This window comes from Nerophis lumbriciformis, linkage group LG21 (assembly GCF_033978685.3).
Source record: "Nerophis lumbriciformis linkage group LG21, RoL_Nlum_v2.1, whole genome shotgun sequence".
Lineage (NCBI taxonomy): Eukaryota > Metazoa > Chordata > Actinopteri > Syngnathiformes > Syngnathidae > Nerophis > Nerophis lumbriciformis.
The window spans coordinates 26,187,332-26,212,783 of NC_084568.2; positions in this window are offsets into that span (position 1 = coordinate 26,187,332).

The window sequence follows — 25,452 nt, forward strand, 5'->3', positions numbered from 1 at the left end:
ACACAAAAAGTAGTTTTTTACTCAATGTACAGTAATGTTCTTAAAATCCTGAGATAATACGAAAAAAGCAACAAAAAAAAATGTATTCCATTATAATTCCTAAACCAAACATGCAAAATGTGTAAAAATGCCTGTAATATTGAATCAATGTAAGTTTTACTAGAATCAGTTGTGTTTGAAAGGTTTGCAAATAGAAAAATTAGGTTTTTTTCACCATGACACACTCCATATGACAGTAAATTAAACATAACACCTAAATTACACATTAAAATGAGCTAATATTGCCTGAAATAATGCATTCTTGTGAGTTTTACTCGAAACATATGCTTTTTTAAGGCTTGCAAACACAAAAAGTAGTTTTTTACTCAATATGACAGTAATGTTCTTAAAATCCTGAGCTAATGCGAAAAAAGCAATGAAATTATATTCAATCATATTTCCTAAATCAAACATGCAAAATATGTAAAAAAAAAAAAGCCTGTAGTATTGAATCCATGTGAGTTTTACTAGAATTGGTTGTGTTTGAAATTTTTGCAAATACAAAAATTAGTTTTTTTTCACCATGACAATGTACACCCAATATGAGAGTAAATTAAACATAACTCCTAAACTACACAGAGAAATCAGCTAATAGTGCCTGAAATAATGCATTCTTGTGAGTTTTACTCGAAACATATGCTTTTTAAAGGCTTGCAAACACAAAAAGTAGTTTTTTACTCAATATGACAGTAATGTTCTTCAAATCCTGAGATAATGCGAAAAAAGCAATAAAAATGTATTCCAACATAATTCCTAAACCAACAATGCAAAATGTCTAAAAATGCCTGTAATATTAAATCCATGTGAGTTTTACTAGAATCAGTTGTTTTAGTAAGGTTTGCAAATACAAAAATTAGGTTTTACTCTGTCAAACTCAATATGACAGTTATTTAATCATAACTCCTAAACTACACATGCAAAATGGCTAATAATGCTTGAAATAATGCATCCTTGGGAGTTTTCCTCGAAACATATGCTTTTTTAAGGCTTGCAAACAAAAAAAGTATTTTTTTACTCAATATGACAGTAATGTTCTTAAAATCCTGAGATAATGCGAAAAAAGCAATAAAAATGTATTCAATCATAATTTCTAAACTAAACATGCACAATGTGTAAAAATGCCTGTAATATTGAATCCATGTAAGTTTTACTAAAATCAGTTGTTTTAGTAAGGTTTGCAAAACAAAAATTAGGTTTTACACTTTATGAAAGTAAACTGTCACACTCAATATGATATTTATTTAATCATAACTCCTAAACTGCAAATGCAAAATGTCTAATGATGCCTCAAATAATGCATTCTACGGAGTTTTACTCGAAACATTTGCTTTTTCAAATCTTGCAAACACAAAAAGTAGTTTTTTACTCAATATGACAGTAATGTTTTTAAAATCCTGAGATAATACGAAAAAAGCAAAAAAATGTATTCCAACATTATTCCTAAACCAACAATGCAAAATGTCTAAAAATGCCTGTTATATTAAATCCATGTAAGTTTTACTAGAATCAGTTGTTTTAATAAGGTTTGCAATTACAAAAAATTGGTTTTACTCTGTCAAACTCAATATGACAGTTATTTAATCATAACTCCTAAACTACACATGCAAAATGGCTAATAATGCTTGAAATAATGCATCCTTGGGAGTTTTCCTCGAAACCTATGCTTTTTTTAAGGCTTGCAAACACAAAAAGTGTTTTTTACTCAATATGACGGTAATCTTCTTAAAATCCTGAGATAATGCAAAAAAAGCAATAAAAATGCTTTCTAAACAAAAATAATTTCTAAACCAACAATGCAAAATGTCTAAAAATGCCTGTAATATTAAATCTATGTGAGTTTTAGTAGAATCAGATGTTTTTGTAAGGTTTGCAATTACAAAAATTAAGTTTTACTCACTATGACAGTATACTGTCACACTCAATATGACAGTTATTTAAAAATAACTCCTAACTACACATGCAAAATGGCTAATGATGCCTCAAATAATGCATTCTACGGAGTTTTACTCCAAACACATGCTTTTTTAAATCTTGCAAACACAAAAAGTAGTTTTTTACTCAATATGACAATTATATTCCTAAAATCCTGAGATATTGCGAAAAAAGCAATAAAAATGTATTCAATCATATTTCCTAAATCAAACATGCAATATGTGTAAAAATGCCTGTAATTTTGAATCCATGTGAGTTTTACTAGAATCAGCTGTGTTTGAAATTTTTGCAAATACAAAAATTAGTTTTTTTTCACCATGACAATGTACACTCAATATGACGGTAAATTAAACATTACTCCTAAACTACACATAAAAATGAGCTAATATTGCCTGAAATAATGCATTCTTATGAGTTTTACTCGAAACATATGCTTTTTTAAGGCTTGCAAACACAAAAAGTAGTTTTTTTACTCAATATGACAGTAATGTTCTTAAAATCCTGAGATAATGCGAAAAAAGCAATAAAAATGTATTCCAACATAATTCCTAAACCAACAATGCAAAATGGCTAAAAATGCCTGTAATATTAAATCCATGTGAGTTTTACTAGAATCAGTTGTTTTTGTAAGGTTTGCAAATACAAAAATTAAGTTTTACTTACTATGACAGTATACTTTCACACTCAATATGACAGTTATTTAAAAAAAACTCCTAACTACTTATGCAAAATGGCTAATGATGCCTCAAATAATGCATTCTACGGCGTTTTACTCTAAACACATGCTTTTTTAAATCTTGCAAACACAAAAAGTAGTTTTTTACTCAAGATGACAGTTATATTCCTAAAATCCTGAGATAATGCGAAAAAAGCAATACAAATGTATTCAATCATATTTCCTAAATCAAACATGCAATTTGTGTAAAAATGCCTGTAATTTTGAATCCATGTGAGTTTTAGTAGAATCAGCTGTGTTTGAAATTTTTGCAAATACAAAAATTTTTTTTTTTTTCACCATGACAATGTACACTCAATATGACAGTAAATTAAACATTACTCCTAAACTACACATAAAAATGAGCTAATATTGCCTGAAATAATGCATTCTTGTGAGTTTTACTCGAAACATATGCTTTTTTAAGGCTTGCAAACACAAAAAGTAGTTTTTTTACTCAATATGACAGTAATGTTATTAAAATCCTGAGATAATGCGAAAAAAGCAATAAAAATGTATTCCAACATAATTCCTAAACCAACAATGCAAAATGTCTAAAAATGCCTGTAATATTAAATCCATGTGAGTTTTAGTAGAATCAGTTGTTTGTGTAAGGTTTGCAAATAAAAAAATTAAGTTTTACTCACTACGACAGTATACTTTCACACTCAATCTGACAGTTATTTAAAAATAACTCCTAACTACTTATGCAAAATGGTTAATGATGCCTCAAATAATGCATTCTACGGAGTTTTACTCTAAACATATGCTTTTTTAAATCTTGCAAACACAAAAAGTATTTTTTTACTCAATAGACAGTTTATATTCCTAAAATCCTGAGATAATGCGAAAAAAGCAATACAAATGTATTCAAACATATTTCCTAAGTCAAACATGCAATGTGTGTAAAAATGCCTGTAATATTGAATCCATGTGAATTTTACTAGCATCAGCTGTGTTTGAAATTTTTGCAAATAAAAAAATTAGGTTTTTTCACCATGACAATGTACACTCAATATGACAGTAAATTAAACATTACTCCTAAACTGCACATAAAAATGAGCTAATATTGCCTGAAATAATGCATTCTTATGAGTTTTACTCGAAACATATGCTTTTTTTAAGGCTTGCAAACACAAAAAGTAGTTTTTTACTCAACATGACAGTAATGGTCTTAAAATCTTGAGATAATGCGAAAAAAGCAATAATAATGTATTCAATCATATTTCCTAAATCAAACATGCAATATAGGTAAAAATGCCTGTAATTTGAATCTATGTGAGTTTTACTAGAATCAGCTGTGTTTGAAATTTTTGCAAATACAAAAATTTTTTTTTTTTCACCATGACAATGTACACTCAATATGACAGTAAATTAAACATTACTCCTAAACTACACATAAAAATGAGCTAATATTGCCTGAAATAATGCATTCTTGTGAGTTTTACTCGAAACATATGCTTTTTTAAGGCTTGCAAACACAAAACGTAGTTTTTTACTCAATATGACTTTAATGTTTTTAAAATCCTGAGATAATGCGAAAAAAGCAATAAAAATGTATTCCAACATAATTCCTAAACCAACAATGCAAATTGTCTAACAATGCCTGTAATATTAAATCCATGTGAGTTTTACTAGAATCAGTTGTTTTTGTAAGGTTTGCAAACACAAAAATTAAGTTTTACTTACTATGACAGTATACTTTCACACTCAATATGACAATTATTTAAAAATAACTCCTAACTACTTATGCAAAATGGCTAATGATGCCTCAAATAATGCATTCTACGGAGTTTTACTCTAAACACATGCTTTTTTAAATCTTGCAAACACAAAAAGTAGTTTTTTACTCAATTGACAGTTATATTCCTAATATCCTGAGATAATGCGAAAAAAGAAATAAAAATGTATTCAATCATATTTCCTAAATCAAACATGCAATATGTGTAAAAATGCCTGTAATATTGAATCCATGTGAGTTTTACTATAATCAGCTGTGTTTGAAATTTTTGCAAATACAAAAATTAGTTTTTTTTCACCATGACAATGTACACTCAATATGACAGTAAATTAAACATTACTCTAAACTACACATACAAATGAGCTAATATTGCCTGAAATAATGCATTCTTTTGAGTTTTACTCGAAACATATGCTTTTTTAAGGCTTGCAAACACAAAAAGTAGTTTTACTCAATATGACAGTTTAATTCCTAAAATCCTGAGATAATGCGAAAAAAGCAATAAAAAATGTATTCCATCATAATTTCTAAACCAAACAGGCAAATTGTCTAAAAATAACTGTAACATTGAATGCAAGTGAGTTTTACTAGAATCAGTTGTTTTTGTAAGGTTTGCAAATACAAAAAAAAGGTTTTACTTACTATGACAGTTATTTAAACTATATGTATCGTTGTGAGTTTTACTAGAAAAAATATATTTTGAATGTTTACAAAAACAAAAGTTAGTTTTTTTTTACTCAATATGGTAGTATAACTGTCTTACTAAATCCATCAATTTTCTTCCGCTTATCCGAGCTCGTGTTGCGGGGGCTGCAGCCTAAGCAGAGAAGCCCATACTTCCCTATCCCCAGCTACTTCGTCCAGCTCTTCTCGGGGGATCCCGAGGCGTTCCCAGGCCAGCCAGCTGATATAATCTTCCCAATGTGTCCTGTGTCTTCCCCGTGGCCTCCTGCCGTTTGGACTTGCCTTAACAAAAAAAGCAATACAAATGTATTCAAACACAACTCCTGAACAAAACATGTAAAATGTCTAAAATGCCTTTAATATTGAATATATGTGAGTTTTACTTGAATCAGTTGTTTTTGTAAGGTTTGCAAATACAAAAATTAGGTTTTGAACTTAACTTTATAACTCAATATGTGTGGCAGTTATACTACCACACTCAATATGACAGTTATTTAAACATAACTCCTAAACTACACATGACCATTTTCTAATAATGCATGAAGAAATGTATCTTTATGAGTTTTACTAGTAATATTTTCTTTTGTAAGGTTTTCAAAGACACAAGTTAGTTTTTTTTACTCACTTTGACAGTATACTGTCACACTCAATGTCAGTTATTTAAACAAACTCCTAAACCACACATACAAAATGGCTAATAATGCCTGTAGAAATGTATCTTTGTGAGTTTTAATGGAAAACAATATTTTGTAAGGTTTGTAAAGACACAAGTTAGTTTTTTTTACTCAATATAACAGTATAACTGTCATACTATATATGAAAGTTATATAAACATAACTTCAAAACTACACATGAACATTTTCTAATAATGCATGAAGAAATGTATCTCTGTGAGTTTTACTCGTAACATTTTCTTTTGTAAGGTTTGCAAAGACACAAGTTAGTTTTTTTTACTCACTTTGACAGTATACTGTCACACTCAATGTCAGTTATTTAAACATAACTCCTAAACCAAACATGCAAAATGGCTAATAATGCCTGTAGAAATGTATCTCTGTGAGTTTTACTGGGAAAACATATTTTGTAAGGTTTGTAAAGACACAAGTTAGTTTTTTGTTTTTTACTGAATAAGACAGTATTACTGTAATACTAAATATGAAAGTTGTATAAACACAACTCCAAAACCAAACATGCATTATGTCTAAAAATGCCTGTGATATTGTATCTGTGAGTTTTACTAGAATCAATTGTTTTTGTAAGATTTGCAAATACAAAATTTAGGTTTTACTCACTATGACAGTTATTTAAACATAAATCCTAAACAACAAATGCAAATAGCTAATAATGCTTGGAGAACTGTTTCTTTGTTATAGAGAGCCTGCTGACCAACCATCTCTGTCTGGACTGGAGCCTGCAGTGCCTCAGACTGGAAGTCTCTCCAGAGAGTGGTGAGGACAGCGGAAAAGATATTCAGGAATCCTCTTCCTCCTATCCAGGAGATCGCAAAAAGCGCTGCCTGACCAGGGCTCAGAAAATTTGCAAAGACTCCTCCCACCCCCACCGAGGACTGTTTTCACTGCTGGACTGTAGAAAGAGGTTCCGCAGCCTCCGAAGCAGAACCTCCAGCTTCTGTAACAGCTTCTTCCCTCAGGCCGTAAGACTCTTGAACGCATTATAATTAAATTATCCCCTCAATTCCCCTCAAAATGGATTAACTCGCTGGAATAAAAAAACACAATATAACATACACCCATAAACGTGGGCGCATGTGGAAAAAGTGCAATATATTTATCTGCACAGTAATCTTTTTATTTATATATTTATATATATTTAAGTATATTTATTTATTTTATATATATATTTATATTTATTTATTTATATATGCACCTTATTGCTTTTTTATCCTGCACTACCATGAGCTTATGTAACGAAATTTTGTTATCTGTGCTGTAAAGTTAAAATTTGAATGACAATAAAAAGAAAGTCTAAGTCTTTACCAGAATAATGATCTTTTGTAAGGTTTGCAAAGACACGTTAGTTTGTTTTTTTACCCAATATGACATCCATTTTCTTCCGCTTATCCGAGGTCGGGTTGTGGGGGTAGCAGCCTAAGCAGAGAAGCCCAGACTTCCCTCTCCCAAGCCACTTCGTCCAGCTCTTCTCGGGGGATCCTGAGGCGTTCCCAGGCCAGCCGGCTTACATAGTCTTCCCAATGTGTCCTCTGTCTTCCCCGTGGCCTCCTGCCGGTTGGACTTGCCCTAACAAAAAAAGCAATAAAAATGGATTCAAACACAACTCCTAAACCAAATATGTCTAAAATGCCTGTAATATTGAATCAATGTGAGTTTTACTAGAATCAGTTGTTTTTGTAAGGTGTGCAAAAACAAAAATTAGGTTTAACACTTAATGACTGTATGACTGCCACACTCAATATGACAGTTATTTAAACATAACTCCTAAACTACACATGAACATTTTCTAATAATGCATGAAGAAATGTATCTTTGTGAGTTTTACTAGTAACATTTTCTTTTGTAAGGTTTGCAAAGACACAAGTTAGTTTGTTTTACTCACTATGACTTTACGGTCACACTCCATATGACAGTTATTTAAACATAACTTCTAAACCACACATGCAAAATGGCTAATAATGCCTGTTGAAATGTATCTTTGTGAGTTTTACTGGGAAAAATATATTTTGTAAAGTTTGTAAAGACACAAGTTAGTTTTTTTAAATTAAATATAACAGTATAGCTGTCATACATATGAAAGTTATAGAAACATAACTCCAAAAGCAAACATGCATTATGTCTAAAAATGCCAGCAATATTGTATCTGTGTGAGTTTTACTAGAATCAGTTGTTTTTGAAAGGTTTGCAAATACAAAATGTAGGTTTTACTCACTATGACAGTTATTTAAACATAACTCCTAAACAACAAATGCAAGATAGCTAATAATGCTTGGAGAGATGTATCTTTTTTATAGAGAGCCTGCTGACCAACAGCATCTCTGTCTGGACTGGAGCCTGCAGTGCCTCAGACTGGAAGTATCTCCAGAGAGTGGTGTGGACGGCGGAAAAGATCGTCAGGACTCCTCTTCCTCCTATCCAGGAGATCGCAAAAAGTGTTGCCTGACCAGGGCTCAGAAAATGTGCAAAGACTCCTCCCACCCCCACCAAGGACAGTTTTCACTGCTGGACTCTAGAAAGAGGTTCCGCAGCCTCCGAAGCAGAACCTGCAGCTTCTGTTACAGCTTCTTCCCTCAGGCCGTAAGACTCTTGAACGCATCATAATTAAATTATCTCCTCAACTCCCCTCAAAATGAATTAACTCGCTGGAATGAAAAAAACAATGTAACATACACCCATAAACGTGGGCGCATGTGGAAAAAGTGCAATATATTTATCTGCACAGTAATCTATTTATCTCTTTATATCTATTTATATTTATTTATTTATTATATATATATATTTATATATTATTTATATTTATTTATTTATATATGCACCTTATTGCTTTTTTATCCTGCACTACCATGAGCTTATGTAACGACATTTTGTTATCTGTGCTGTAAAGTTCAAATTTGAATGACAATAAAAAGAAAGTGTAAGTCTTTACCAGAATAATGATCTTTTGTAAGGTTTGCAAAGACACAAGTTAGTTTTTTTTACTCAATATGACAGTGTAACTGTCATACTAAATATGAAAGTTGTAAAAACATAACTCCAAAACCAAACAAGCAATCCGTCTAAAAATGCATGTAATATTGAATTTATATGAGTTTTACCAGAATCAGGTATTTTGGTAAGGTTTACAATTGCAAAAATTAGGTTTTACTCATGACAGTATACCTGCCACATTCAATTTGACATGTATTTAAACATAACTCCTCAACCACACATGCACAATAGCTAATAATACCTGGGGAAATGTCTCTTTGTGAGTTTTACTAGAAAAAATATATTTTATAAGGTTTTTAAAGACACAAGTTAGTTTTTTTTACTCAATATAACAGTATAGCTGTCATACTATATATGAAAGTTATATAAACATTACTCCAAAACCAAACATGTATTATGTCTAAAAATGCCTGTAATATTGTATCTGTGTGAGTTTTACTAGAATCAGTTGTTTTTGTAAGGTTTTCAAATACCAAAATTATTTAAACATAACTCCTAAACAACAAATGCAAAATAGCTAATAATGCTTGGAGAGATGTATCTTTGTTATAGAGAGCCTGCTGACCAACAGCATCTCTGTCTGGACTGGAGCCTGCAGTGCCTCAGACTGGAAGTATCTCCAGTGAGTGGTGAGGACGGCGGAAAAGATCATCAGGACTCCTCTTCCTCCTATCCAGGAGATCGCAAAAAGTGCTGCCTGACCAGGGCTCAGAAAATTTGCAAAGACTCCTCCCACCCCCACCAAGGACAGTTTTCACTGCTGGACTCTAGAAAGAGGTTCCGCAGCTTCCGAAGCAGAACCTCCAGGTTCTGTAACAGCTTCTCCCTCAGGCCGTAAGACTCTTGAACGCATCATAATTAAATTATCTCCTCAACTCCCCTCAAAATGAATTAACTCGCTGGAATAAAAAAGACAAGACAACATACATCCATAAACTTGGGTGCATGTAAAAAACTGCAATATATTTATTTGCACAGTAATCTATTTATCTATTTATATATATTTATTATATATATATATATATATATATATATATATATATATATATATATATATATATATATATATATATATATATATTATTTATATATTATTTATATATTATTTATATATATTTATTTATCGAAATATGCACCTTATTGCTTTTTTATCCTGCACTACGACATTTTGTTCTTATCTGTGCTGTAAAGTTCAAATTTGAATGACAATAAAAAGAAAGTCGAAGTCGAAGTCTTTACTAGAATAACGATCTTTTGTAAGGTTTGCAAGTTACACAAGTTAGTTTTTTTTTTTACTCAATGGTAATATACAGTATAACTGTCATACTAAATATGAAAGGTGTATAAACATAACTCCAAAACCAAACATGCAATCCGTCTAAAAATGCATGTAATATTGAATCTATGTGAGTTTTACCAGAATCAGGTATTTTGGTAAGGTTTACAATTACAAAAATTAGGTTTCACTCATAATGACAGTATAACTGCCACATTCAATTTGATATTTATTTAAACATAACTCCTAAACCACACATGCACAATGGCTAATAATGCCTGGAAAAATGTCTCTTTGTGAGTTTTACTGGAAAAAAAATATTTTGTAATGTTTGTACCGACACAAGTTAGTTTTTTTAACTCAATATGACAGTTTTACTGTCATACTAAATATGAAAGTTATATAAACATAACTTCAAAACCAAACATGCATTATCTCTAAAAATGCCTGTAATTTTGTATCCATGTGAGTTTTACTAGAATCAGTTGTCTTTGTAAGGTTTGCAAATACAAAATATGGGTTTTACTCACAGTATACTGTCACACTCAATCTGACAGTTATTTAAACATAACTCCTAAACCACACATGCAAAATGGCTAACAATGCCTGGAGAAATGTCTCTTCGTGAGTTTTGCAGGAAAAAAAATATTTTGTGAGGTTATCCATGTGAGTTTTACTAGAATCAGTTGTTTTTGTAAGGTTTGCAAATACAAAAATTAGGTTTTACTCACTATGACAGTTATTTATACATAACTCCTAAACAACAAATGCAAAATGGCTAATAATGCTTAGAGAAATGTATCTTTGTTAGATTTACTAAAACAATGATCTTTTGTATGGTTTGCAAAGACACACGTCTTTTTTTTGTACCCAATATGATAGTATAACTGTTATACTAAATATGAAAGTTGTATAAACATAACCCCAAAACCAAACATGTAATCTGTCTAAAAATGTCTGTAATATTGACTCTTTGTGAGTTTTACCAGAATCAGGTATTTTGGTAAGGTTTAAAATTACAAAAATTAGGTCATAATGACACATTCAATATGACAGTTATTTAAACATAACTCCTAAACCACACATGCAAAATGGCTAATAATGCCTGTAGATATGTATCTTTGTGAGTTTTACTAGAAAAAAATATATTTTGTAAGGTGTGCAAAGACACAAGTTAGTTTTTTTTACTTAATATGACAGTATAACTGTCATACTAAATCCATCCATTTTCTTCCGCTTATCCGAGGTCGGGTTGCGGGGGCAGCAGCTTAAGCAGAGAAGCCCGGACTTCCCTCTCCCAACCACTTCGTCCAGCTCTTCTCGGGGGATCCGAGGCGTTCCCAGCCCAGCCGGGAGACATAGTCTTCCCAATGTGTCCTGGGTCTTCCCCGCGGCCTCCTGCTCGTCGGACTTGCCCTAATGAAAAAAGCAATACAAATGTAGTCAAACACAACTCTAAACCAAACATGTAAAATGTCTAAAAATAAGGTTAACATTTACAAAAATTAGGTTTTACTCATAATAACAGTATAACTGCCTTATTCAATTTAACATTTATTTAAACATAACTCCAAAACCACCTTTGTGAGTTTTACTGGAAAAAAATATTTTTTAAGGTTTGTACAGATACAAGTTAGTTTTTTTTATTCAATATGACAGTATTACTGTCATACTAAATATGAAAGTTATATAAACATTACTCCAAAACCAAACATGCATTATGTTTAAAAATGCCTGTAATATTGTATCCATGTGAGTTTTACTAGAATCAGTTGTTTTTTTTAAGGTTTTTAAATACCAAAATTAGGTTTTATTTACTTTGACAGTTATTTAAACATAACTCCTAAACAACAAATGCAAAATGGCTAATAATGCTTGGAGAAATGTATCTTTGTTTGTTTTACTAGAATGATTATATTTTGTAAAGTTTGCAAAGACACAAGTTAGTTTTTTTTACTTAATATGACAGTATAACTGTCGATGCTGTTTACGGCAGACAAACTGCTTTACGGTAGACGAAAACGTGACTGCTGTTGTTTAGTGTTGTTACCGCGCTGGGAGGACGTTAATGAAACTACCTAACAATAAACCCACATAAGAAACCAAGAACTCGCCCTCGATCATTCTACAGTTATAACGTGATTGGGCAGGCATGCTGTTTATATCGTGGGAAAGCAGACGTGAATACAGGCTGTCCTCACTCAGGTCAGCCTGAATTTCGGGAGATTTTCGGGAGAAAATTTGTCCCGGGAGGTTTTCGGGAGAGGCGCTGAATTTCGGGAGTTTCCTGGAAAATCCAGGAGGCTTGGCAAGTATGCCTAAACTACACATAAAAAATGGCTAATAATGCCTGAAATAAGGCATTCTTGTGTGTTTTACTCGAAACATATGCTTTTTTAAGGCTTGCAAACACAAAAAGTATTTGTTTTCCTCAATATGACAGTAAAGATCTTAAAATCCTGATATAATAGGAAATAAGCAATAACAATGTATTCCATCATAATTCCTACACCAAGTAAGCAAAATGTCTAAAAATGCCTGTAATATTGAATCTGTGTGAGTTTTACTAAAATCAGTTGTTTTGGTAAGGTTTACAAATACAAAAATTAGGTTTTACTCTTTATGACAGTTATTTAAACATAACTCCATCCATCCATCCATCCATTTTCTTCCGCTTATCCGAGGTCGGGTCGCGGGGGCTGCAGCCTAAGCAGGGAAGCCCAGACTTTCCTCTCCCCAGCCACTTCGTCCAGCTCCTCCCGGGGCCAGCCGGGAGAGATAAGCTTCCCGTTTCCTGGGTCTTCCTGGGCCTCCTACCGGTCGGACGTGACCCAAACACCTCCCTAGGGAGGCGTTCGGGTGGCATCCTGACCAGATGCCCGAACCACCTCATCTGGCTCCTCTCGAAATGGAGGAGCAATGGCTTTACTTTGAGCTCCTCCCGGATGACAGAGCTTCTCACCCTATCTCTAAGGGAGAGCCCCGCCACCCGGCGGAGGAATCTCATTTCGGCCGCTTGTACCCGTGATTTTGTCCTTTCGGCCATGACACAAAGCTCATTACCATAGGTGAGGATGGGAACGTAGATAGACCGGTAAATCGAGAGCTTTGCCTTCCGGCTCAGCTCCTTCTTCACCACAACGGATCAATACAGCGTCCGCATTACTGAAGACGCCGCACCGTTCCGCCTGTCGATCTCACGATCCACTCTTCTCTCACTCGTGAACAAGACTCTGAGGTCCTTGAACTCCTCCACCTGGGGCAAGATCTCCTCCCCAACCCGGAGATGGCACTCCACCCTTTTCCGGGCGAGAACCATGGACTCTGACTTGGAGGTGCTGATTCACATCCCAGTCACTTCACACTCGTCTGCGAACCGATCCAGTGAGGGCTGAAGATCTTGGCCAGATGAAGCCATCAGGACCACATCATCTGCAAATAGCATAGACCTAATCCTGCAGACACCAAACCGGATCCCCTCAACGCCCTGACTGCGCCTAGAAATTCTGACCATAAAGGTTATGAACAGAATCGGTGACAAAGGGAAGCCTTGGCGGAGTCCAACCCTCACTGGAAACGGGTCCGACTTACTGCCGGCAATGCGGACCAAGCTCTGACTCTTGCAAAGGGAGCGAACCGCCACAATAAGACAGTCGTTACCCCATACTCTCTGAGCACTCCCCACAGGACTTCCCGGGGTAAATGGTCAAATGCCTTCTCCAAGTCCATAAAGCACATGTAGACTGGTTGGGCAAACTCCCATGCACCCTCAAGGACCCTGCCGAGAGTATAAAGCTGGTCCGCAGTTCCACGACCAGGACGTAAACCACACTGTTCCTCCTGAATCTGAGGTTTGACTATCCGGCGTAGCCTCTTCTCCAGTACACATGAATAGACCTTACCGGGAAGACTGAGGAGTGTGATCTCACGATAGTTGAAACACACCCTCTGGTTCCCCTTCTTAAAGAGAGGAACCACCACCCCGGTCTCCCAATCCAGAAGTACCGCCCCCGATGTCCACGCGATGTTGCAGAGTCTTTTCAACCAAGACAGCCCCACAGCATCCAGAGTCTTAAGGAACTCCGGACGGATCTCATCCACCCCCAGGGCGTTGCCATTGAGGAGCTTTTTGACTCAGCCCCAGAAATAGGAGAGCCCACCACAGATTCCCCAGGCACTGCTTCCTCATAGTTGGTGGGAATAAGGAGGTCTTCGAAGTATTTCCTCCACCGATCAATAACAGCTGCAGTAGAGGTCAGCAGCGCACCATCCTCACCATACACGGTGTTACAGTGCACTGCTCCCCCCCCTTGAGCCGGCGGATGGTGGTCCAGAATCGCTTCGAAGCCGTCTGGAAGTCGTTTTCCATGGCTTCTCCAAACTCCTCCCATGTCCGAGTTTTTGCCTCTGCGACCGCTGAAGCCGCACTTCGCTTGGCCTGTCGGCTGCCTCTGGAGTCCCATGAGCCAAAAGGACCCGATAGGCTCTTTCTTCAGCTTGACGGCATCCCTCACTGCTGGTGTCCACCAGCGGGTTCTAGGATTACCGCCACGACAGGCACCAAACTCCTTGCGGCCACAGCTCCAATCAGCCGGCTCGACAAGAGAGGCACGGAACATGGTCCACTCAGACTGAATGTCCAGCGCCTCCCTCGTGACATGTTCAAAGTTCTTCCGGCGGCGTTCCCAGCAAACCCTCACAATGCGTTTGGGCCTGCCAGGTCTGTCAGGCATCCTCCCCCACCATCGCAGCCAACTCACCACCATGTGGTGATCGGTAGAAAGCTCCGCCCCTCTCTTCACCCGAGTGTCCAAAACATGAGACCGCAAATCCGATGACACAACTACAAAATCGATCATGGAACTGCGGCCTAGGGTGTCCTGATGCCAAGTGCACATATGGACACCCTTATGTTTGAACTTGGTGTTTGTTATTGACAATCTGTGACGAGCACAAAAGTCCAATAACAAAACACCACTCGGGTTCAGATCCGGGCGGCCATTCTTCCCAATCATGCCTCTCCAGGTTTCACTGTTGTTGCCAAGATGAGCGTTGAAGGCCCCCAGTAGAACGAGGGAATCACCCGGTGGAGCACTTTCCAGTACTCCCTCGAGTGAATCCAAAAAGGGTGGGTACTCTGAGCTGCCGTTTGGCGCGTAAGGCCAAACAACAGTCAGGACCCGTCCCCCCACCCGAAGGCGGAGGAAAGCTACCCACTGGTCCACTGGGTTGAACTCCAACGTGCAGGCTTTGAGCCGGGGGGCAACAAGAATTGCCACCCGAGCCCGTCGCCTCTCAACGCAAGCATTATAACTCCAAAACAACAAATGCTAATAATGCTTGGAAAAATGTATCTTTGTTAGTTTTACTAGAATAATAATCTTTTGTAAGGTTTGCAGACACAAGTTGTTGTTTTTACTCAATATGACAGTATAACTGTCATACTAAATATGAAAGTTGTATAAACATATCTCCAAAACCAAACATGCAATCCAGCTAAAGATGCCTGTAATATTGAATCTATGAAAAATAGTTTTTTTACTCAATATGACAGTATAACTGTCATACTAAATCCATCCATTTTCTTCCGCTTATCCGAGGTTGGGTTGCGGGGGCAGCAGCCTAAGCAGAGAAGCCCAGACTTCCCTCTCCCCAGCCACTTTGTCCAGCTCTTCTCGGGGGATCCCGAGGCGTTCCCAGGCCAGCCTGAGACATAGTCTTCCCAATGTGTCCTGGGTCTTCCCCGTGGCCTCCTGCCGATCGGACTTGCCCTAACGAAAAAAGCAATACAAATGTATTCAAACATGTGAAATGTCTAAAAATGCCTGAAATATTGAATCTATGTGAGTTTTACTAGAATCATTTGTTTTTGTAAGGTTTGCAAATACAAAATCTTTTTGTTTTACTGGAAAAACATAGTTTGTAATGTTTGTAAAGACACAAGTTAGTTTTACTCAAGATGACAGTATAACTGTCATAATACATATGAAAGTTATATAAACATAATTCCAAAACCAAACATGCATTATGTCTAAAAATACCTGTAAAATTGTATCCATGTGAGTTTTACTAGAATCATTTTTTTTTGTCATTACTAAATCCATCCATTTTCTTCCGCTTAACCGAGGTCGGGTTGCGCGGGCAGCAGCCTAAACAGAGAAGCCAAGACTTTCCTCTCCCCAGCCACTTCTTCCAGCTCTTCTCGGGGGATCCCCAGGCGTTCCCAGGCCAGCCGGGAGACATAATCTTCCCAATGTGTCCTGGGTCTTCCCCGTGGACTCCTGCCGGTCGGACTTGCCCTAAACACCTCCCTCCGGAGGCGTTCGGGTGGCATCCTGAGCAGATGCCCGAACCACCTCACCTGGCTCCTCTCATTGTGGAGGAGCAGCGCTTTACTCTGAGTTCCTCCCGGGTGACAGAGCTTCTTATCCTATCTCTAAGGGAGAGACCCGCCACCCGGCGGAGGAAACTCAATTTGGCCGCTTGTACCCGTGATCTTGTCTTTTCGGTCATAACCATGACCATGGGTGCAGGATGGGAATGTAGATCGACCGGTAAATTTAGAGCTTTTAATTCTGGCTCAGCTCCTTCTTCACCACAATGGATCGATATAGCGTCCTCATTACTGAAGACGCCGCACCGATCCGCCTGTGGATCTCATGATCCACTCTTCCCTCACTCGTGAACAAGACTCCAAGGTACTTGAACTCCTCCACTTGGGGCCATCTATGTATGTGCCATCGCCTCCTCAACCTGGAAATGGCACCCCACCCTTTACCGGGCGAGAACCATGGACTCGGACTTGGAGGTGCTGATTCTCATCCCAGTCGCTTCATACTCGGCCATCCAATGAGAGCTGGAGATCCTGGCCAGTTGAAGCCATCAGGACCACATCATCTGCAAAAAGCAGAGACCTAATCCTGCAACCACTAAACCGGATCCCCTCAACGCCATGACTGCGCCTAGTAATTCTGTCCATAAAAGTTAACAACAGAATCGGTGACAAAGGGCAGCCTTGGGCCGCCAAGGCTGCCCTTTGTGTGGTTTAGTCCAACCCTCACTGGAAAGAGGTCCGACTTACTGCCGGCAATGCGGACCAAGCTCTGACACTGATCATACAGGGAGCGACCCGCCACAATCAGACAGTCCGATACCCCATACTCTTGTCTTTGAGCCGGGGGGACAACAAGAATTGCCACCCCAGCCTCTCATTGCTTGCAACGCCATAGTGGAAGAGAGTCCAGCCCCTCTCGAGAGAACAGGTTCCTGTGCGTCGAAGTGAGTCCAACTATATCTAGCCGGAACTTCTCCACCTCGCACACCAGCTCAGGCTCCTTCCCTCCCAGCGAGGTGACATTTCACGTCAGAAGAGCTAGCTTATGTAGTCGATGATCGGACCGCCAAGTGCTCTGCCTTCGGCTGCCGCTCAGCTCACACTGCACCCGACCTCTATAACCCAGCCCATGAGTGGTGAGCCCATTGGAGGAGGGAACCACGTTGCTTCATTGAGCTGAGCCAGCCAACAGGCGCTCGCCATCGTGCCCCACCTCTGGGCCTGGCTCCACAGGGGAGCCACGGGCGAGGAAAAATCTAGGACCTCGATTTGTACTTTTCATAAAGGTCTTTGAGCTGCTCTTTGTCTGATCCCTCACCTAGGACCTATTTGTCTTGGGAGAGCCTACGAGGGGGCATAGAAGCCCACAGACAGCATAGCTCCTAGGATCAGTGGGACACGCAAACTCCTCTACCACGATAAGGTGGCGGCTCAAAAAGGAGGTTATATAAACATAACTCCAAAACCAAACATGCATTATGTCTAAAAATGCCTAAAATATTGTATCTGTGTGACTTTTACTAGAATCGGTTATTTTGTAAGGTTTGTAAATACAAACATTTGGTTTTACTCACTATGGTAAATGGGTTATACTTGCATAGCGCTTTTCTACCTTCAAGGTACACAAAGCGCTTTGACACTATTTTTACATTCATCCATTCACACACACATTTACACACTGATGGCGGGAGCTGGCATGCAAGGCCCTAACCACAACCCATCAGGAGCAAGGGTAAAGTGTCTCCCTCAAGGACACAACGGACGTGACGAGGTTGGTAGAAGGTGGGGATCGAACCAAGAACCCTCAAGTTGCTGGAACGGCCACTCTCCCAACTGCACCACGACTTCCCCATGTATACTGTCTCTGTCTCTGTATCTGACCGAAACCACACATGCAAAATGGCTAATAAGAGAAATGTATCTTTGTGAGTTTTACTGGAAAAAAATATTTTGTTAGGTTTGCAAAGACACAAGTCATACTAAATATGAAAAGTTATAAACCTAACTCCAAAACCAAACCTGCATTATGTCTACAAATGCCTGTAATATTGTATCTTTGTGAATTTTACTAGAATCAGGAGGTTTATAAGGTTTAAAAATACAAAAATTAGGTTTACTCATTATGACAGTATAACTGCCACACGCAATATGACAGTTATTTGAAAACTCCTAATCCACACAAGCAAAATGGCTATTGATGCCTGAAATAACTCAAAACATATGCTTTTTTAAATCTTGCAAACACAAAAAGTAGTTTTTTACTCAATATGACAGCAATGTTCTTAAAATCCTGAGATAATACGAAAAAAGCAAAAAAAAAAATGTATTCCATTATAATTCCTAAACCAAACATGCAAAATGTGTAAAAATGCCTGTAATATTGAATCAATGTATGTTTTACTAGAATCAGTTGTGTTTGAAAGGTTTGCAAATAGAAAAATTAGGTTTTTTTCACCATGACAAAGTACACTCCATATGACAGTAAATTAAACATAACACCCAAACTACACATAAAAATGAGCTAATATTGCCTGAAATAATGCATTCTTGTGAGTGTTACTCGAAACATATGCTTTTTTAAGGCTTGCAAACACAAAAAGTAGTTTTTTACTCAATATGACAGTAATATTCTTAAAATCCTGAGCTAATGCGAAAAAAGCAATGAAATTATATTCAATTATATTTCCTAAATCAAACATGCAAAATGTGTAAAAAAAAAAAAAAAAAGCCTGTAGTATTGAATCCATGTGAGTTTTACTAGAATTGGTTGTGTTTGAAATTTTTGCAAATACAAAAATTAGGTTTTTTTCACCATGACAATGTAAACTCAATATGAGAGTAAATTAAACATAACTCCTAAACTACACTTAAAAATGAGCTAATATTGCCTGAAATAATGCATTCTACGGAGTTTTACTCGAAACATATGCTTTTTTAAGGCTTGCAAACACAAAAAGTAGTTTTGTACTCAATATGACAGTAATGTTCTTCAAATCCTGAGATAATGCGAAAAAAGCAATAAAAATGTATTCCAACATAATTCCTAAACCAACAATGCAAAATGTCTAAAAATGCCTGTAATATTAAATCCATGTACGTTTTACTAGAATCAGTTGTTTTAGTAAGGTTTGCAAATGCAAAAATTAGGTTTTACTCTGTCAAACTCAATATGACAGTTATTTAATCATAACTCCTAAACTACACATGCAAAATGGCTAATAATGCCTGAAATAATGCATTCTTGTGAGTTTTCCTCGAAACATATGCTTTTTTAAGGTTTGCAAACACAAAAAGTATTTTTTTACTCAATATGACAGTAATGTTCTTAAAATCCTGAGATAATGCGAAAAAAGCAATAAACATGTATTCAATGATAATTTCTAAACTAAACATACACAATGTGTAAAAATGCCTGTAATATTGAATCCATGTGAGTTTTACTAGAATCAGTTGTTTTAGTAAGGTTTGCAAAAACAAAAATTAGGTTTTACACTTTATGAAAGTAAACTGTCACACTCAATATGATATTTATTTAATCATAACTCCTAAACTACAAATGCAAAATGTCTAATGATGCCTCAAATAATGCATTCTACGGAGTTTTACTCTAAACACATGCTTTTTTAAATCTTGCAAACACAAAAAGTAGTTTTTTACTCAATATGACAGTAATCCTAAAATCCTGAGATAATGCGAAAAAAGCAATGAAATTATATTCAATATGACAGTAAATTAAACCTTACTCCCAAACTACACATAAAAATGAGCTAATATTGCCTGAAATAATGCATTCTTGGGAGTTTTACTCGAAACATATGCTTTTTTAAGGCTTGCAAACACAAAAAGTAGTTTTTTACTCAATATGACAGTAATGTTCTTAAAATCCTGAGCTAATGCGAAAAAAGCAATGAAATTATATTCAATCATATTTCCTAAATCAAACATGCAAAATGTGTAAAAAAAAAAAAGCCTATAGTATTGAATCCATGTGAGTTTTACTAGAATTGGTTGTTTGAAATTTTTGTAAATACAAAAATTAGGTTTTTTTCACCATGACAATGTAAACTCAATATGAGAGTAAATTAAACATAACTCCTAAACTACACTTAAAAATGAGCTAATATTGCCTGAAATAATGCATTCTTGTGAGTTTTACTCGAAACATATGCTTTTTTAAGGCTTGCAAACACAAAAAGTAGTTTTTTACTCAATATGACAGTAATGTTCTTCAAATCCTGAGATAATGCGAAAAAAGCAATAAAAATGTATTCCAACATAATTCCTAAACCAACAATGCAAAATGTCTAAAAATGCCTGTAATATTAAATCCATGTAAGTTTTACTAGAATCAGTTGTTTTAGTAAGGTTTGCAAATACAAAAATTAGGTTTTACTCTGTCAAACTCAATATGACAGTTATTTAATCATAACTCCTAAACTACACATGCAAAATGGCTAATAATGTTTGAAATAATGCATCCTTGGGAGTTTTCCTCGAAACATATGCTTTTTTAAGGCTTGCAAACACAAAAAGTATTTTTTTTACTCAATATGACAGTAATGTTCTTAAAATCCTGAGATAATACGAAAAAAGCAATAAACATGTATTCAATGATAATTTCTAAACTAAACATGCACAATGTGTAAAAATGGCTGTAATATTGAATTTATGAAAGTAAACTGTCACACTCAATATGAAACAGTTATTTAATCATAACTCCTAAACTACAAATGCAAAATGTCTAATGATGCCTTAAATAATGCATTCTACGGAGTTTTACTCGAAACATTTGCTTTTTCAAATCTTGCAAACACAAAAAGTAGTTTTTTACTCAATATGACAGTAATGTTCTTAAAATTCTGAGATAATACGAAAAAAGCAATAAAAATGTATTCCAACATAATTCCTAAACCAACAATGCAACATGTCTAAAAATGCCTGTAATATTAAATCCATGTAAGTTTTATTAGGATCAGTTGTTTTAGTAAGGTTTGCAAATACAAAAATTTGGTTTTCCTCTGTCAAACTCAATATGACAGTTATTTAATCATAACTCCTAAACTACACATGCAAAATGGCTAATAATGCTTGAAATAATGCATCCTTGGGAGTTTTCCTCGAAACCTATGCTTTTTTAAGGCTTGCAAACACAAAAAGTGTTTTTTACTCAATATGAGGGTAATCTTCTTAAAATCCTGAGATAATGCGAAAAAAGCAATAAAAATGTATTCCATCATAATTTCTAAACCAACAATGCAAAATGTCTAAAAATGCCTGTAATATTAAATCCATGTGAGTTTTACTAGAATCAGTTGTTTTTGTAAGGTTTGCAAATACAAAAATGTTACTCACTATGACAGTATACTTTCACACTCAATATGACAGTTATTTAAGAATAACTCCTAACTACACATGCAAAATGGCTAATGATGCCTCAAATAATGCATTCTACGGAGTTTTACTCGAAACACATGCTTTTTTAAATCTTGCAAACACAAAAAGTAGTTTTTTACTCAATATGACAGTTATATTCCTAAAATCCTGAGATAATGCGAAAAAAGCAATAAAAATGTATTCAATCATATTTCCTAAATCAAACATGCAATATGTGTAAAAAGGCCTGTAATATTGAATCATGTGAGTTTTACTAGAAACAGCTGTGTTTGAAATTTTTGCAAATACAAAAATTAGTTTTTTTTCACCATGACAATGTACACTCAATATGACAGTAAATTAAACATTACTCCTAAACTACACATAAAAATTAGCTAATATTGCCTGAAATAATGCATTCTTGTGAGTTTTACTCGAAACATATGCTTTTTTAAGGCTTGCAAAAACAAAAAGTAGTTTGTTCTTAAAATCCTGAGATAATGCGAAAAAAGCAATAAAAATTTATTCCAACATAATTCCTAAACCAACAATGCAAAATGTCTAAAAATGCCTGTAATATTAAATCTATGTGAGTTCTAGTAGAATCAGTTGTTTTTGTAAGGTTTGCAAATACAAAAATTAAGTTTTACTCACTATGACAGTATACTGTCACACTCAATATGACAGTTATTTAAAAATAACACCTAACTACACAGGCAAAATGGCTAATGATGACTCAAATAATGCATTCTACGGAGTTTTACTCCAAACACATGCTTTTTTAAATCTTGCAAACACAAAAAGTAGTTTTTTACTCAATATGACAGTTATATTCCTAAAATCCTGAGATAATGCGAAAAAAGCAATAAAAATGTATTCAATCATATTTCCGAAATCAAACATGCAATATGTGTAAAAATGCCTGTAATATTGAATCATGTGAGTTTTACTAGAAACAGCTGTGTTTGAAATTTTTGCAAATCCAAAAATTAGTTTTTATTCACCATGACAATGTACACTCAATATGACAGTAAATTAAATATTACTCCTAAACTACACATAGAAATTAGCTAATATTGCCTGAAATAATGCATTCTTGTGAGTTTTACTCGAAACATATGCTTTTTTAAGGCTTGCAAACACAAAAAGTAGTTTTTTACTCAATATGACTTTAATGTTCTTAAAATCCTGAGATAATGCGAAAAAAGCAATAAAAAATGTATTCCATCATAATTTCTAAACCAAACAGGCAAATTGTCTAAAAATAACTGTAACATTGAATGCAAGTGAGTTTTACTAGAATCAGTTGTTTTTGTAAGGTTTGCAAATACAAAAATTAGGTTTTACTCACTATGACAGTTATTTATACATAACTCCTAAACAACAAATGCAAAATGGCTAATAATGCTTAGAGAAATGTATCTTTGTTAGATTTACTAAAACAATGATCTTTTGTATGGTTTGCAAAGACACACGTCTTTTTTTTGTACCCAATATGATAGTATAACTGTTATACTAAATATGAAAGTTGTATAAACATAACCCCAAAACCAAACATGTAATCTGTCTAAAAATGTCTGTAATATTGACTCTTTGTGAGTTTTACCAGAATCAGGTATTTTGGTAAGGTTTAAAATTACAAAAATTAGGTCATAATGACACATTCAATATGACAGTTATTTAAACATAACTCCTAAACCACACATGCAAAATGGCTAATAATGCCTGTAGATATGTATCTTTGTGAGTTTTACTAGAAAAAAATATATTTTGTAAGGTGTGCAAAGACACAAGTTAGTTTTTTTTACTTAATATGACAGTATAACTGTCATACTAAATCCATCCATTTTCTTCCGCTTATCCGAGGTCGGGTTGCGGGGGCAGCAGCTTAAGCAGAGAAGCCCGGACTTCCCTCTCCCAACCACTTCGTCCAGCTCTTCTCGGGGGATCCGAGGCGTTCCCAGCCCAGCCGGGAGACATAGTCTTCCCAATGTGTCCTGGGTCTTCCCCGCGGCCTCCTGCTCGTCGGACTTGCCCTAATGAAAAAAGCAATACAAATGTAGTCAAACACAACTCTAAACCAAACATGTAAAATGTCTAAAAATAAGGTTAACATTTACAAAAATTAGGTTTTACTCATAATAACAGTATAACTGCCTTATTCAATTTAACATTTATTTAAACATAACTCCAAAACCACCTTTGTGAGTTTTACTGGAAAAAAATATTTTTTAAGGTTTGTACAGATACAAGTTAGTTTTTTTTATTCAATATGACAGTATTACTGTCATACTAAATATGAAAGTTATATAAACATTACTCCAAAACCAAACATGCATTATGTTTAAAAATGCCTGTAATATTGTATCCATGTGAGTTTTACTAGAATCAGTTGTTTTTTTTAAGGTTTTTAAATACCAAAATTAGGTTTTATTTACTTTGACAGTTATTTAAACATAACTCCTAAACAACAAATGCAAAATGGCTAATAATGCTTGGAGAAATGTATCTTTGTTTGTTTTACTAGAATGATTATATTTTGTAAAGTTTGCAAAGACACAAGTTAGTTTTTTTTACTTAATATGACAGTATAACTGTCGATGCTGTTTACGGCAGACAAACTGCTTTACGGTAGACGAAAACGTGACTGCTGTTGTTTAGTGTTGTTACCGCGCTGGGAGGACGTTAATGAAACTACCTAACAATAAACCCACATAAGAAACCAAGAACTCGCCCTCGATCATTCTACAGTTATAACGTGATTGGGCAGGCATGCTGTTTATATCGTGGGAAAGCAGACGTGAATACAGGCTGTCCTCACTCAGGTCAGCCTGAATTTCGGGAGATTTTCGGGAGAAAATTTGTCCCGGGAGGTTTTCGGGAGAGGCGCTGAATTTCGGGAGTTTCCTGGAAAATCCAGGAGGCTTGGCAAGTATGCCTAAACTACACATAAAAAATGGCTAATAATGCCTGAAATAAGGCATTCTTGTGTGTTTTACTCGAAACATATGCTTTTTTAAGGCTTGCAAACACAAAAAGTATTTGTTTTCCTCAATATGACAGTAAAGATCTTAAAATCCTGATATAATAGGAAATAAGCAATAACAATGTATTCCATCATAATTCCTACACCAAGTAAGCAAAATGTCTAAAAATGCCTGTAATATTGAATCTGTGTGAGTTTTACTAAAATCAGTTGTTTTGGTAAGGTTTACAAATACAAAAATTAGGTTTTACTCTTTATGACAGTTATTTAAACATAACTCCATCCATCCATCCATCCATTTTCTTCCGCTTATCCGAGGTCGGGTCGCGGGGGCTGCAGCCTAAGCAGGGAAGCCCAGACTTTCCTCTCCCCAGCCACTTCGTCCAGCTCCTCCCGGGGCCAGCCGGGAGAGATAAGCTTCCCGTTTCCTGGGTCTTCCTGGGCCTCCTACCGGTCGGACGTGACCCAAACACCTCCCTAGGGAGGCGTTCGGGTGGCATCCTGACCAGATGCCCGAACCACCTCATCTGGCTCCTCTCGAAATGGAGGAGCAATGGCTTTACTTTGAGCTCCTCCCGGATGACAGAGCTTCTCACCCTATCTCTAAGGGAGAGCCCCGCCACCCGGCGGAGGAATCTCATTTCGGCCGCTTGTACCCGTGATTTTGTCCTTTCGGCCATGACACAAAGCTC